The 15521-nt window shown below is 40.3% G+C and overlaps 1 long non-coding RNA gene across 1 annotated transcript; it reads left to right on the top strand.

Annotated features, from left to right (window-relative positions):
• The first annotated feature begins 348 nt into the window (after window positions 1-348).
• Window positions 349-13140, top strand: LOC114486956 (uncharacterized). Its single transcript, XR_003681438.2, has 3 exons — window positions 349-3470; window positions 12047-12149; window positions 12579-13140. It is a non-coding gene; the product is annotated as an uncharacterized lncRNA (long non-coding RNA).
• The last annotated feature ends 2381 nt before the right edge of the window (window positions 13141-15521 follow it).

Raw genomic sequence — 15521 nt, 5'->3', positions numbered from 1 at the left:
GAAATAACAAATGTTGGCAAGGATGTGGAGAAAAGGAAACCCTTGCACACACTGTTGGTAGGAATGTAAATTAGTGCAGCCACTGTGGAAAACAGCATGGCATTTTCTCCAAAAACTAAAAATAGAACTACCATATGACCCAGCAATTCCACTCCTGGGTATATATCCAAAAAAACCAAAAACACTAATTTGAAAAGATATATACACCCCAATGTTCATAGCAGCATTATATTCAACACAATAGCCAAGATATGGAAGCAACCTAAATGTTTTATATTGAAAATATTGTAAATATTCATATTAGGTTCAATACTTTCTGAAAGTAAAGTCGTAGATTATTATTTTCTTACACTTGTATTACCTTTTAAAAAATAGAACTTGCCGAAATAAGTTGAAAAGTAGTTACTGTGAGCCTAGGGGTGTTCTCATTGAGAAGAGAGAGAAAAGCTATCATTCCAGATCTTTCTTTCCACAAAAATTTTTAACTCCTAAAATATACAGGCACTGTTGAGATGAGAAGCATAGATCTTATCCAAGTTTCTTTAGCGTGTAAGTAAATCCATTAAACAAGCCAAAGCAACACAAGGGTGTGTATTATCACAATATCAGGGGTTTTCGTGGAAACCAAGGAAGCAACAGAAGCCTGACCCCTCATAGGGACGTGCGGTCAAGAACTGAAAACCCTCAGGTTCCCCAGCAGCTATTCTGCCTCCATCTCTGCTTCCCACTGGGTTGCTGCTTCACCCTTTCCTCTTTCCAGATGGGATACCCTGCTACGGCTGCCTGTAAATAGACAACTTCTGATTACAGAAGTCATTTTCAAGGACCCCACAGAGAAGGACTAGATGCTCTTGATCCAAATTTTAAATTCCCTAAACAGAAAGCATTTCAGGCTGAGCATGAATCCAGTGTTGACCGCTTATGATCAAATCAGTGTGGCCATGGGAAGAATCAGATAGGACAAATATGCCTGTTTATAACCCTCCCCAGTGGCTGAGAAGTGGGAGTGATCCCAGAGAATAGGGAGATTGACTACACAGAAACTCAAAAAACTGTTCAACTATCACACAGCAGCAAGACAAAGTCAGTGCTAAATTTAGAGTACACAGAAGTTCAGAGGAGAAGGGGTTCTGTGGGGCCGCTAGGAGAGGCTTTGAGTCCCTGGTGGAATTCTGACTCTGATCCAACTTCTGCTCACCAACTTCGACTCAGCACCCGATTCCAATGTGTGGGGTTTTTTCCCCCTATCGCCAGCTGGGTGTCCTACAATTTAACTAGTTCTAACACTATCTACCTAGAGATAGTGTCAGATCCCACAGGTTAAAGGCTCAGTGGTGCAAAACTACCCCAATCCCCTTCAAATGGCAATCGCAATTCCAGGCTGTCACCTGTGATTCAGAGGTTCCAACCAACCTCCTCCTTGGGTTCAATTAATTTGCTAGAGCAACTCTCAGAACTCAGAGAAATCTTTTACTTGCTAGATTATCAGTTTATTATAAAAGGGTATAACTCAGGAACAGACGGATGGAAGAGATGCATAGCAAGGTATGGGGTAAGAGGTATGAAGCCTCCATGCTCTCTGATCATACAACTCTCCCCAAATCTCTAAGAGTTCATCAGCCTGTAAGCTCTCTGAACCCCATCATCTTAGGTTTTGATAGAAGCTTCATCACATAGCCATGATTGATTAAATCGCTGGCCATTGGCCAATGAGACAACCTCATCTCCTCTCTCCAACCCAGAGGTGGCGGGTGAGGATGGTGGTGGATATGGGACTGGAACTTTCAACCCTCAGATCACATGTTTGTTTCTCTGGGCAACCAGCCCCCATCCCTAGGTGCTTTCCAAAAGTCACCTCATTAACATAACAAAAGACAATTTTATTGCTCTCACAACTGGGAAATTCCAAGGGTTTTAGGAGCTCTGTGCCAGAAATAGACAAAGACCAAATATGTAAATATTGGTAAATTACTATATCACAGACTCGAACTTGGCCTTAAGGGATTTTCAGAGAAGAAAAGGTAATCCAAACAGGGAGATCTGAAACCTGGACTCCTACAGAATGTGATCTGATGAATGAAAGGATCATATTTTGATAAAATATCTAACAACAGAAACAGACACTGAAAAAAAAAAAAACTGGCATGTTAAAACTACCACTTTTTTGATCTTCCCAAAGAGATTATAAGATTTATGCAGTGTCTCATAGAATCCTTCCAAAAAACAGATTATAAATGAAAGAAATGAAAGTTTTATCACCACAACCAAAAAATATTTAGTCATTGATTAAATGATAATGCGTTTTTAAAATCCTATCTCTCCCTGCTTTTAAAGAACCTCACCTGCCAAATAAATCAATCTAAATTGCTCCATAACTTAAAGGTTTACTCAAAATGCTTGGTTTGTGTTTATTGCAGTCCACATAGTGCAAATATGAAAAAAAAAATCTAATTTACTTAACGGGACGTCTATAATTGACTCAGTCTAATGTATTTCTGAAAAATTAATAAAGCTACTTTTCCTCATGGCAGTAAGACAGATATTAAATAAAAACATCTCTCAAGAGTGAAGAGTAGGGACTTCCCTGGTGGCACAGTGGTTAAGAATCCGCCTGCCAATGCAGGGGACATGGGTTCGAGCCCTGGCTCGGGAAGATCCCACATGCTGCGAAGCAACTAAGCCTGTGCGCCACAACTACTGAGGTGCACTCTAGAGACCGCGAGCCACAACTACTGAGCCCATGTGCCACAGCTACTGAAGCCCACGCGCCTAGAGCCCATGCTCCGCAACAAGAGAAGCCACCGCAAATGAGAAGGCCACACACCACAACAAAGAGTAGCCCCCGCTAGCCTCAATTAGAGAAAGCCCGTGCGCGGCAAAGACCCAACCAGCCAAAAATGAATAAATAAATTAAAAAAAAAAAAAAAAGAGTGAAGAGTAACCCAGTAACCTCTTTCTCATTATCAGCAAACATTTTATGAACACATACAAGTGGATATGGTCACTGGACCCACAGTCATCTCTTCTGAATTAAAGTAGATTGTTTTCCCAAATGGAATAAAAATTGTAAAACTCATATAACAACCTTCATTTATGCTTTCTAGATCAAACATTCTAAAATGAGGTAGTAATATTCATAGTGTGATAAATTATTAAATGCCTCTTCCACCTTTTTCTCTTTCTCTGATTCTCCCCCTTTCTCTGCCTTTCCACTATGTCACCCTTTCATTTAAAAAATCTAACCTTGGTGAATGCCAAATTAAGATCAATGGACATGACTATTAAAAATAAGAAAAAGTAAAGTTTATCGCTCCTAAAAATAATAAAAAGTAAGGTTTATCGCTCCTCTTTCATCTAGCACCTACTGCTGAGTGCCTCCTATATGTCACACATTGGCTAGGTGCTGGAGACCCTATGTTGAATAATATGGATGGAATCCCTTGTCTCTTTCATTCTTTGGGGAGAAAGAGGTAAGTAATGCAATAAAATAAAATTAATGACATTATGCATTGGTCAAAGCCAACACAAATATAAACATTAATGTAACCTATGTACTTCAGTTAATAATCATTTATTAATATCATTACATCAGTTGTTACAAGTGTACCACTCTAACGCAAGATGCTCATCACAGGGGAAGTTGTGTGGCAGTATGGGGTGAGGAGGGTGGGAGCAGGGGAAGAAGACATACGGGAATTCTCTGTACTTCCTACTCAATCTTGCTGTAAACCAAAAATTGCTCTAAAAATTGTCCGTTAAAATAAAGTCAGCGTTCTGCCAGTAGGAGATATAAGATAGAGATGTATGGGTGGCTAACAGTATCTATAATGGGTGAGGAAATTAACTATGTTCCTTTATGAACATGTTGAATTTGAGATATGAAGCATCCCATGAATATGTCAGATTGGCAGCTAGATGTGTGAATCTTACACTTAAAAAAAAAAGATCTGGGCAAGATATATGAATTTGAGAGGCAAGGACTCAAGGATCTATGGAGATTAGTAAGATCTCCTAGGCAGAGAGCAGAGAGAAACAGAGACAGAGAGATACTCAGGACCAGGCTTGAAGAACCAACACATTTAGAGGCTGGACACAGAAGTGGTGATGTCAACAAAGTAGAATGAGAGGAGCAGAAAAAGATTTCAGGAAAATGTGGTGTCAGAGGGAACCCCCTGGCGGTCCAGTGCTTAGGACTCCATGCTCTTACTGCCGAAGGCCCGGGTTCAATCACTGGTTGGGGAACTAAGATCCCACAAGCCACGGGGCGTGGCCAAAAAAATAAAAACTAAAAATTAAAGAAAAATGGGATTTCCCTGGTGGCACAGTGGTTAAGAATCCGCCTGCCAATGCAGGGGACACTGGTTCGAGCTCTGGTCCGGGAAGATCCCACGTGCCACGGGGCAACTAAACCCGTGAGCCACAACTACTGAAGCCCGTGCACCTAGAGCCCGTGCACCGCAACGAAGAGTAGCCACCGCTGGCGGCAACTAGAGAAAGCCTGTGCGCAGCAATGAAGACCCAACGCAGCCAAATTAATTAATTAATTAATTAATTAATTTTAAAAATGTGATGTCAGAAAAGACAAGAGAGGAGAGTGTTTCGAGATGTGCTGAATGTGTTTTTTGAAAGATAAAGAAGACAGTCTTTTGGTAGACAACGTGATGACCTCAACAAAAGCTATTTCTGTAGATTGGTGAAGGAAGAAGTGGTTTGAACAGTGAAGGAGAAACAAAGAATTAAAGAGAGCATTTATAGACATTAAGTATTTCCTATTTTTCTGTAAAGGGATTATTTTGTGTCAGCCCAATGGCTTGCATATAAATTTGCCTCACTCACACCAAAGGAGTAGAATGAAAGAACATTAAACTATTTGAACACATGTGTGCACAATTTCAATAAAAGATACTGGTCCATTCAACAAGCTTATATGACTCCAAAAAAGGCACTGGTTCTCAGAGAGATGCAGCCCCAGTAACTGAGAGATCACTAACTAATCAGATCACATACGCCCTCTTACCCAAGTACTCTTAGCCATGTTGCAATTTGGGAATTGAAAGAAAGCAGAATGTTTCCAGATTTCTAGAGCTTAAATAATTCAGTTAAAATAAATCACTCTCCAGCCATCAATAAGTAATAAAATTTTATACATGTAATAGAGTAGAATAAAAGCAAGCAAGATAAAATCTCAAAGTAAAAGATAAAAACATAGATAATGTAATAGAATCTAGCAGACAAAAGGAGCAAGTTGAATAAGGCACAAGCACCAACACTGCTAACCACAGCCTCCCGCACCTCTCCCCTCTCCCCCGCACACCACAGACACAAAGGTGAGCAGCGAGCGCCCTTTAAGACCAGGTGGCTGCAGAAAGGGGAAAGGCCACTGACACTGTTTTGCAAGCTGAGCTTCTACTGGAAAGAACACCTGACAGTTGACTTCTCAGGGGCTCTATTCTTAGGAAACTCCAACATGACCACAAAATCCAACAAAAATGTCTTTGGGTAAACCCAAAAAGCATAAATAAAATTGAGTTTATAAGCAAAGGCCTTACTTGACATCATTTCAATTCCTCCTTGTTTTGCTTCAATGGTAAGGTAATTTACTAAGGTCAGGAGATGACAGTTGTTGTATTGGGGGCAGGTTAGGATACAGGGACAATGGACAAATTTCCTGCTTTGTGTGAAGTATTCAGAAGGCTGTGTCAACCAAAACCAACAAGTGTGAGATGAGATGATTGGGTGGAAAGAAAATATTTGATGGAAACATTTGCTCTGAGGGCTATTTTGGAAGTATTCAAATATAACCATGTGTCAGAGATATTAGAGTGTGTTCTTCTTAGAAGTGAAGGAGAGACATAGCTTAGTGAGATAGAACTATAATCTACCTAAAAGGCAGATGATGAAAGTCTGGTTTCCACCACTTAGGTGTCTGATATTAGATGAATCATTTAAACTCTTTGAGCCTCATTTGTCTCATTTCTAAATAAAAATAATACTTTCTGCTTAACTGACCCACAGACTTTGGTTTTGCATTTTTCCCTTTTTTCCTGCATTATGTTGAATAATTCTCTTATTTCCTACTGGTTTTGCAATTATACTTTCTAATTTATTTTCTTAATTTTTCAAATGTAAGGTTAATTCTTTAACCTTAATATATTCAACTCAAAATCTAAATTTAATTTACAAAAAAAAAGCAGTCTAAAAGAACTTGGAATGTTCCATCTTCATCCCTTCCACCTTTATGTCACTTTTGTATAGTGTTTTACTTCCATTTTGCTTTAAAATCCATCAAAATTGGTTGTTGCTGTTTTTCTGTTGTTGTTTTGGGTTTGTTTTTTTAATAAATACGTTAGTTTAAAAACTTTTGTTTACCATTTCTTCGTGGCTTTCACATCTTCATTCTGGATTCTTTTGTTTGTTTTTCTTGCTGAGGAATATTATTTAAGTAGCTCAGTGAAAGTAAACCTCTTAGTTTTTAAATGTCTGGAAATGTTTTTTCTTTCACTCTTAATACTGAATGATGGTTTGGGGTACAGAATTCTGGGTTAACATTTTCCCTTAGCGCTTTGAAGATACAATTTCATTGTACTTCTGTATCAATTATCACTGACGGGAAGTCTGTTTTTACTTTGATTGACATCTTTGTAAGTTTTCTTTCTGTTCTGATAGTTTTATTATTATTATTAATTTATTTATTTATGGCTGCGTTGGGTCTTCATTGCTGTGCGTGGGCTTTCTCCAGTTGCAGCAAGCGGGGGCTACTCTTTGTTGTGGTGCACAGGCTCCTCATTGCTGTGGCTTCTCTTGTTGCAGAGCACAGGCTCTAAGAGCATGGGCTTCAGTAGTTGTGGCTCACGGGCTCTAGGGCGCAGGTTCAATAGTTGTGGTGCAAGGGCTTAGTTGCTCCGCAGCATGTGGGATCTTCCCGGACCAGAGCTCAAACCAGTGTCCCCTGCATTGGCAGGCGGATTGTTAACCACTGTACCACCAGGGAAGTCCCCTTCTCTGATAGTTTTAAAGATATTCTATAGTTTCACTGTAACGTACTTAGGTAAAGATTTGGTTTCTTCATGCTGTTCAGAACTTAATGTACCTTTTAAACAAGACTTAAGTTTTCCTGCAATTTGAGGAAATTCTCCAACATATCTCTTTAAATATTGCCTCTTCCAAATTCTCCTATTCTCTCCATTTGAATCCCACTTAAATTGGAATTTCTCATTTTATCTTCCACAGCTCAACCAGTCTTTCATACTTACACGGACAGATCCAGGTTTTGGGGACCTGCAATTTCCACAATCTGGGAGTCTTTTTTAAAAAAAGAATACAAAGTATGAACAGAAAATTAAACATGAAGTGAATATTTCTTTATAATGAAAAAAATAAATCACACAAATTATAAATCAAAACAAAGCAAATACTACAAATATAATAAACTCTAGAAAAATATAATTTGTATATTAACTGCTGGAATACCTCCATAATAATTTTTTCTCCTTCATTTTTGGTTGCATATTCTTTTATGACAATGATTATGTAATATTTTTTTCAGTTGAAGGAACAGAAGGATATTCTGTTCTGTTGTTCTCTAGTTTGATTCTTAGTGTTGATAATTTGTTTTTAGGCAGTTTTCTTGTAGTGCCACAACTCATCATTAGTAGTATCTGTGTCTAGGATTGTTGTCAAATATGAGGAAAACTGCTAGCACGTTTCTTTCATATATAAACTGGAAGACCACCTTCTGACTCCATATATATCAAATCTTGTTTCTTCTTAATTATCCTTACTGTCCCAGTGCCAGGGGCTAGAGGACATTTTTCTGTCGTGAAATCATCTCTGGCCCTGTTTTTCAGTGACACGATGCTAGGTATTTTGGCACGGTGGTGGCAGAAGTAATCCTGGAACTAGGAATGCCTGCAGTAACTCAGCTACACAGAGAAGTTGCTGCAAACTACACAAGTGTATCCTACCAAACACAAACCAAATATTCCCAAGTCAACTTTCCCCAAAATGTACATAACTACTCCAATGCTACCCAACACCAGGAAAGTGTGACAGAGGCTAATTGGAATGGAAAGATATAGCAGTATTAACCAACTGCAGTTTAAAATCTCACTTTTGCAAACTTTATACAAACATATACTAAAATGAACACATTGCTGAAGAGGGGTGTGTTGCTGGAAAGGGCAAGTGAAGGGCCTAGACATAAGCATCATTATTTCCTTATAAATCTGGTAAATCTGTCTCTACCTGTCCCATATCTTTATTTCTTTCCACTGTATTCTGATTCCTTCAGCTTCTATTTGGTGTTTCATGAATTTTCTTTTCAGTGAAGTTAGTCTACCATTTATCCCATCTGTTGATTTTTCATTTCAATGCCTTTTTATTTCTGAAATTTTTATTTTGTTGTTTATCACATCTTCCTGTAATTAAAAAAAATAATATCCTCTTCATGTTTTATGTATTCAACTTCTTCTGAATCTCTAAGCATTATTAAAGACACATATTTTAATTTATTCTAAGTTTCTCTATTATCTATAATTCCTTGAGGGGAATGCTCCCAATTTATGTGCCAGCTAACAATCTCAGGGTGGCAGAGTGCTTTGAGTGTTTTGTAGTTTTTGACTGAGTGCTTATCATGGTGAGAGTCTTATGTGCCCTGGTTTAGGAAGGCATCCCCATAGGGCAGTTTCCCATTTACCTTTATGAACAGAGCCCAGGTCTGGCACCCTGCCATGCAGGGTGCCTGCAGCCTCAACGCCATCTCTGCTCCTGGTATTAAAACCCCATCCCCTTGTTGCAAAAAGATGTGGGTCAATTTGATCATTCAGCAAATAGCAGATTTGGGGGGTAAATGTTATCTTCCTGTGGCTTGAGGTAGGTAGCAGCTGATACCACACAGAAGCACATATACCACACAGACATAGCCTCAATAACAGATGGTGTATCACAAAGAAAGCAAGTCATGAGCCAAATGCTGCTCACCAGTCTCCCACAGAAGAGAAGGCAAACATTTATTAGCAAGAACTTTCTAACTGCATGCTGCGGTCTTTGACTCACAGCACCTTGCATGAAAACCTTGCTCCAGTACAGAAACAGTATTCTCATGGCAGAACTACCTAGACTTATCGCCAGTTCAGGTGGCTGGGTTCCTCATGAACTGGAGGAACATAGGTCCAATGGCGCTGTAGAACTCAGGCACAGTAGTAATTGCAGAAGTCTTCTGAGATACCTGGACTTCTGTACCTTGAACCCGTATGTACAATGTTCCTAACCAAACATCTTGAACATGACGCATTTCACCAAGAAAGTGTTTCCAATGGCCCTTAAACGAATAACAATCTCTCGGATGAAGATTCTGATAATATTGGAAATGCTAAGCATCCACCTGTAACAGTGTGGATTCCTGATGAAGGTACTTCAAAGACTGACTAACCATATCTGTCTCTATATTTATCAGCTTTAGTCTTTCATATTGCAGAAAAGTATCTCCATAAACTGGAAAGATAGCCACCAAGAGCTCCCAGTATCACATTCCAACAGCTTTCTGACCAATTTCAGCTTGAGATTTCCAGTGTACAATGCTCCTCTTAAATGTGGTTTCAGAACCAAATGGCCTGATGTAAATCAAACGTCATTGAGGAAAACATGACTCTTAAACCACTGAGATAGAGATTCTAATTCTGTTTACATGCTCACAGAGCTTTTTAACAGCTATTTGAGGGTTGTCGAGTTTTTAATCACCTGTTATTTATACATGCACATATTTGCTTAAGGTAGGGTGCTCCGTACTGTAACTTTATGATTAATTTTTACACCTAAATTTAGGGTATATATACATATATCTCTTTTACATTTAATCTTACAACTTTCCTTCCATAATGGCCAAGGTTTTTTTTAGACTATTTATTCTGCCATCTGGGTGAACAGATGGATGGATGGATAAAAGATCTAACATTACTCCACTCAGTAGACCATGTTTTACAGTCAGCAATGCTGTCCTAAAGCTATTTCAAGCTCTGGATCCTGCTTCTATTATTTCCCTATCATTGCCCCACTTTCTCTCTTTTTTGGATATTGCAAGCAGTCACCACTAGCAGCCCCGGAAACTGCAACCAAAGAGAAAAGCTTACCATGAAGAAATAGTAATTTATAAAGTAGTACCCTGGTGGTCTGGATTATTACAGGCTCCCAATGAGTCTAACTCCCTTTGGGGGAACAGCTTATGCAATAGGGGAAGCTGATTCCACACATTTCTGATTCAACACATTTCTGATTATGCCTTCTCTCCTAGTACCGAGTATGCTATAACCAACTCTGCTAAGTGATCAAGTTTCATGGCACATGTAATGATAGCACAGCAGGACTTTAGCAAAACAACAAAAATTAGAGGTAGCTAGGGAAAAAGCAAACAATTATGGAAAAGTTACGGATCAGAGAAAGGCGGCTCCCAAGGCAGAAAATTCTTCCTGTTTCAGGCTTGAGTCTAGGGAAACGTAAATATGGTGGTCTACCGTACAACTGTTCAACAGTAATGGGCTTTGGTCACTACCAGCCTGGGAATGTTTGTACCAGGCAATCTTAAAAGTAATTCAGTTGATTATTAGTTCCTGAAGCAGTCCTGTCGTTCTATGCCAAATAATAATAGTAATAATAATAATTATTATTATTATAAAAGTCTTATATACAATGAGATTTTAAAAATCAGCACACTCGGGCTTCCCTGGTGGCGCAGTGGTTGAGAGTCCGCCTGCCGATGCAGGGGACACGGGTTCGTGCCCCGGTCCGGGAAGATCCCACATGCCGCGGAGCGGCTGGGCCCGTGAGCCATGGCCGCTGGGCCTGCACACTCTAATTCCTAGCAAAATAAGACGTGATGAGAGATATAGTATCAGATTACTCATCTCTCAAAAGCTCTTGAAGGATGTTATCCAGGTGGATATCTGAGACGACAGTATCTATTAAATGAATTATCTCCCTAGAGATGAGCTTAATGGGTGCTAAAGATTTGCCTTAAAGAAAAAATGGCTGTAAAACCTACCAGACTTCTCTTTTGGTTGTCTTCACTCTTGCGGTGTCCCTTTCATGTCTCCAAAACCTCCCTCATTCCAAACTTTCATTTTATTTTCACTTTATATTCATTTATTCATATAAGGAAAATCTGTTTCTTAGTTTCTGGGTGGTGTTTAATCCATAATTTCTCTTAATAAAGTGAATATTTAGAATGAGAAGAGAAATCATTACAGATTAAAAGATGCTGACAAGACCACAAACTCCAGAAAAATAACATTATTATTAACTGCCTGGAAATAACTTTTTTTTTTTTAGCTGCCTACATTTTGATTGCTCTTTTTTTTTTGTAAAATACATATAACATCAAATTTACCATTCTTGTAGTTGCTAAAGACTACCGTTTGTCCATTGCTACATGCTGATTATTTTGAACAGCTCCCTTATGGGTCCTATTTCATGTTTGAAAGACGCTAGCCAAATTCCCTTCTAAACAAAGAGGAAACTGCTTCTTCTGCCTTCATTCTGGATTATCTTCTTCATCCTCTTCAGGAGTAGTGAAAGCAAGGGGTGTGGACAAGTCCATCATTGTGTGTAGACCAGAGAATCCCAATGCATGTGGAACTATGATCTCCAGCTCTGACTGCCTCCTTGCTATCCTTTCTGGGCACTGAACTACACAGTGCCTGAACTCTGTCTGCTTGTGCAGGTTTCTTATCAGGGTAGTTACTATGATAGCTGTACTGTTTTGTGGGCACGTGTGCTGGAACAGGGTGCAGAGAGCGGGAGCCTTTAGCTCAGAAAATAACAAACCAGCAAATCTACCACTTCTGCCAAAGAAGTAATCTCTTTCCCAAGCAGATGAAGAAGTGTAGGTTCTGGTTTGATTTCAATTGCCTAGAATACTATTTTAAAAACTAGATTTCAGCTTTTCTGTATTAAGACTAAGCTCCTTTTCTTTCATGTTGTTTAAGAGATATACACAGAAAATAAATACGAAAACTATGCTGACCTAAATAACTATTCGCCTTGTCTTCTACAGATGTAATTTGAAGGAGCTGATAAAGAAACTAGAGGTCCTTAGAGACCTCCATGTAATTACAAAGAAAACACTCCAGAAAACTAAAATGGCAAATATATTTAAGGTAATTCCCTGTGAATAGACTTTGGCTGCAATCATCCATTTTATTATTGCTTTTCTAAATTGCTTTCTTGCTGTTCTCTACCAGAGCCTCAGCTCAACCTCTAGGTATTGTTGTGAGGGCCTGTCCAAAGTAATGACACCTGGCACAGAGCTGGAATTGTTTTATGTTCAGGGCATGTTATGCTGTGCACTAAGTCTTTTTCTTCATTAAGAGACTTTGAATCTCATAGTAGGCTTTAAGCACTATTAGAGGCACCCTGCAGCAAATGTTTTCATTTACATAGAATTTCCTCAGAAAGCAAAGAGCACAGGGCCACCCTCATTCAGGGGATGAGAGGTGGTGGGGAGATATCTAGAGTGCAGTGTTAGTTATCGATTTATTACCTCTCGGCTCCAGATTCACTTTTCCTGCCATGCTTTGCAATATCAGGGCTGAATTCTGCAAATCTCTCTCCATTGCCGGGTGGCCTGGTGTTCAAGACTGTCAGGAGAAGAGGAGGAGGTTTCTCTGCCTGGTCCGCCGTGTTCAGCTTGTTGGGCTCCTGCAGAGTGTGTGATTTTTTTTCAGCAATGCCTAGCAGCCAGCAGCAAGTGACCCCTATCTGTGGCAGCTTCCCCAGCATACGGCCTTCAGGAGACGTCCCAGCTGAGGGTCCAGGATGGTGCGTCTGAGCCATCATCTCTGAGGCTGGCTTCTCAGCACACCAAGCCCCCACCACCGAGAGCTTCCTAGGGGAGGGCCACAGTTTAGCACCTTTCCGTGAAGAGTTGGTGGGCCTGGCATCTCCTCTTTTACGGCATCCCAGGCCCCCGCAGCCTGCAGACTTCCGAGACCCAGCACCTCCTGGGGTGCCCCATCTCAGCACCAGGGGCAATGTCTGCTACTGTATCTGCTATTCTTGCATTTGTTAGCATTCTCGTGGCTTGAATTAGTCAATGCCTCATTCCCAAAAGCCCCTGGAAATTCTTTATATTAAACTTCCTCTATTCAATTTTTTGGTGTGTTTTCTGTCTGCTGTTGGAACAATCCCTGACACAGCCCTTCGGTGGGAAGGAAGAGAGAGAGGTTCTCAGAGCTTCACATAAAGAAGAGCTGCTTCATCCCTGACTTTTCTGCGTCACATGTCCATCTTCCTAACAACACGCTTGCCGCCACTGGCTGCTCTCTGCATATGGTGATCGTTGGCTTAAGCCCACTGAATGCTGGCCCTTTAAAGGCTCCACCTCCCTCACTCCCAGAGTTTCCCCAAATCTCTGGCCATCTTAGACACCTCTAAGGGGGGTAAGTAAAAAGAATCACCTTAATTTCTATATAAAGTGTACTGCTGTAAAAGCTGTACCTTGACCTTTAAAACAATTCACAAGTTGATATATTGTAGCAGATACTTGAATAGAACTCTAACTTGATCAATCCTTCAAATTGCTAAATTAGTGAAAGTCCCGGAAAATCATGCTGAGAAACAGCAAAAATTAGTTCATCACGTTAAGGTCAATCAGGAATTTCTGAATTGCATTGGACAGTATCACAACCAAAATCAGTGGCCTGATTTTGACACTATAATCCACCTCCACCATGGCACACAGAAAATCAGTGTTCATTATATAATTTTCCAGTACATGACCAGAGTAGTGACAAACTGCCTTCCCATGATGACTATAAATAAAGGAAATGCGGTTTAAGACTCTAGTCTAGTGTAGTAACCCATAGATAGATTAGACATTAAAGTTAGAGGATCTGGAATGAACACTAGTTATTTCTTTGATCTGATTTTTCTACTGACCTTTAACCTCTTGGCCCCAATAGAAACAGGCTCCAATTATTTCTCTAGTTGTAGGTAACTTTAATCTCAGCAGAAAGAGTGATTCATCTGAAAAATTAAAATCTGAACATAAAATATGAAAGAAATAATGGATTCTTGTTGAATAGCAGAAATGCATGGCCAGATTCTGTTCCAAAAGCACGCTGCAAAAGGTGCAAAGCCGCGTTTTTATATTTGAGATGCATTCATTTCATAAGAGTATGGCATAAAATGCAGTTCCTGAAGTCAGTACAGATAATGTACTGAGGCTCAGCCTTGGCAGTGCTTGGAAACACAAGTTTTGTTTCCATTGTCCCTTGTATTCTCGTCGATCCCCGATTCAGTTTACCTTAGCACAGCCGGTCCCTCGTGTAGCCTCGTCTGCCCAAGGGCTCACAGTGCAGCATCCCCCCTGACACAACTGCAAAGTACACCATTCACAGAGGACACACGAGTGCCGTGGAGCTGCAGAGACTATGGTAGTCTCACAGAGGGGATGATGGTAACTGAAGGCAGAAGGGACAAGCTGGAAATGACTCGGATTTTAGGCTAGGTCCTGAGAGGGAGGAGCTGCTGTTGCCTGCGATGGGACATAACAGGCGGAAGCAGCTGTTGCTGAGAAAGGCAAGGAGAGATGAGGTTCTGCTCTGGTTCCTCATGTAAATTCACTTAAAAAATGCAGACTGGATATTCCCCTAGTTTTTGGCCCTCTGAATAATCTCATTCAGACTCAGATTTCCAATGGATGGGTATATGTTCCTCCTCCTGTTAATCATCCAGTTTTCTACACCCAAGACTCCATTTCCACAGGAGCCTTTGAACAGCGTTGTTTGGTTGGCTCGTCTAATCCCCTCCCCCTTCCAGGCAGAGTTGTGAGAAGCAGCCACTCCATGGTCCTCTCAGTGGATGACCTTTCTCCCAGCATGGGGAGTGGAATGCAGTGGGAAAAGGTACAGCAGCTCACCAAGATCACAGCCTCTGATCAAAGGGGCACTTCTTCCTGAGGCCTGGTTGGTTCTTTCCTGCTTTTCTCAAAAATTGACTCTCTCGTATCACAACTTCCCAGTTCTCTGGTGCAGCTGACCTAACATCTGTACCCATTCAATAATAATTCCACATTTCTCCCTTCCCCCAGTCCCTGGCAACCACCATTCTACGTTCTGTCTCTATGAATTCGACTATTCTAGGGCTATTTGACTATTCTAGATTCCACCTCATTTAAGTGGAATCATACAGTATTTGTCTTTGCGACTGGCTTGTTTCACTTACCTCGGTATCCTCAGGCTTATCCATGCTGTAGCATGTGTCAGAATTTCCTTCCTGTTAAGGCTGAATAATACTCCACTGTATGTATACATCCTATTTTATTTATCCAGTTATCTGTCCAAGGACACTTGGGTTGCTTCTACCTTTTGGCTTTGTGAATAACGCCACTATGAACATGGGTGTACAAATCTCTCTTCAAGACTCTGCTTTCTATTCTTTTGGGTATATATCTAGAAGTACAACTGGTGAATTATATTGTTTGATGTACTCTTTGGCAAAACTATAACTCCCATCAAATCTCAATCTCT

This window comes from Physeter macrocephalus, chromosome 10 (genome assembly GCF_002837175.3).
Source record: "Physeter macrocephalus isolate SW-GA chromosome 10, ASM283717v5, whole genome shotgun sequence".
NCBI classification, from domain to species: domain Eukaryota; kingdom Metazoa; phylum Chordata; class Mammalia; order Artiodactyla; family Physeteridae; genus Physeter; species Physeter macrocephalus.
The sequence above is the reverse complement of the archived record's forward strand: the minus strand, read 5'-3'. Positions and strand labels throughout refer to the sequence as shown.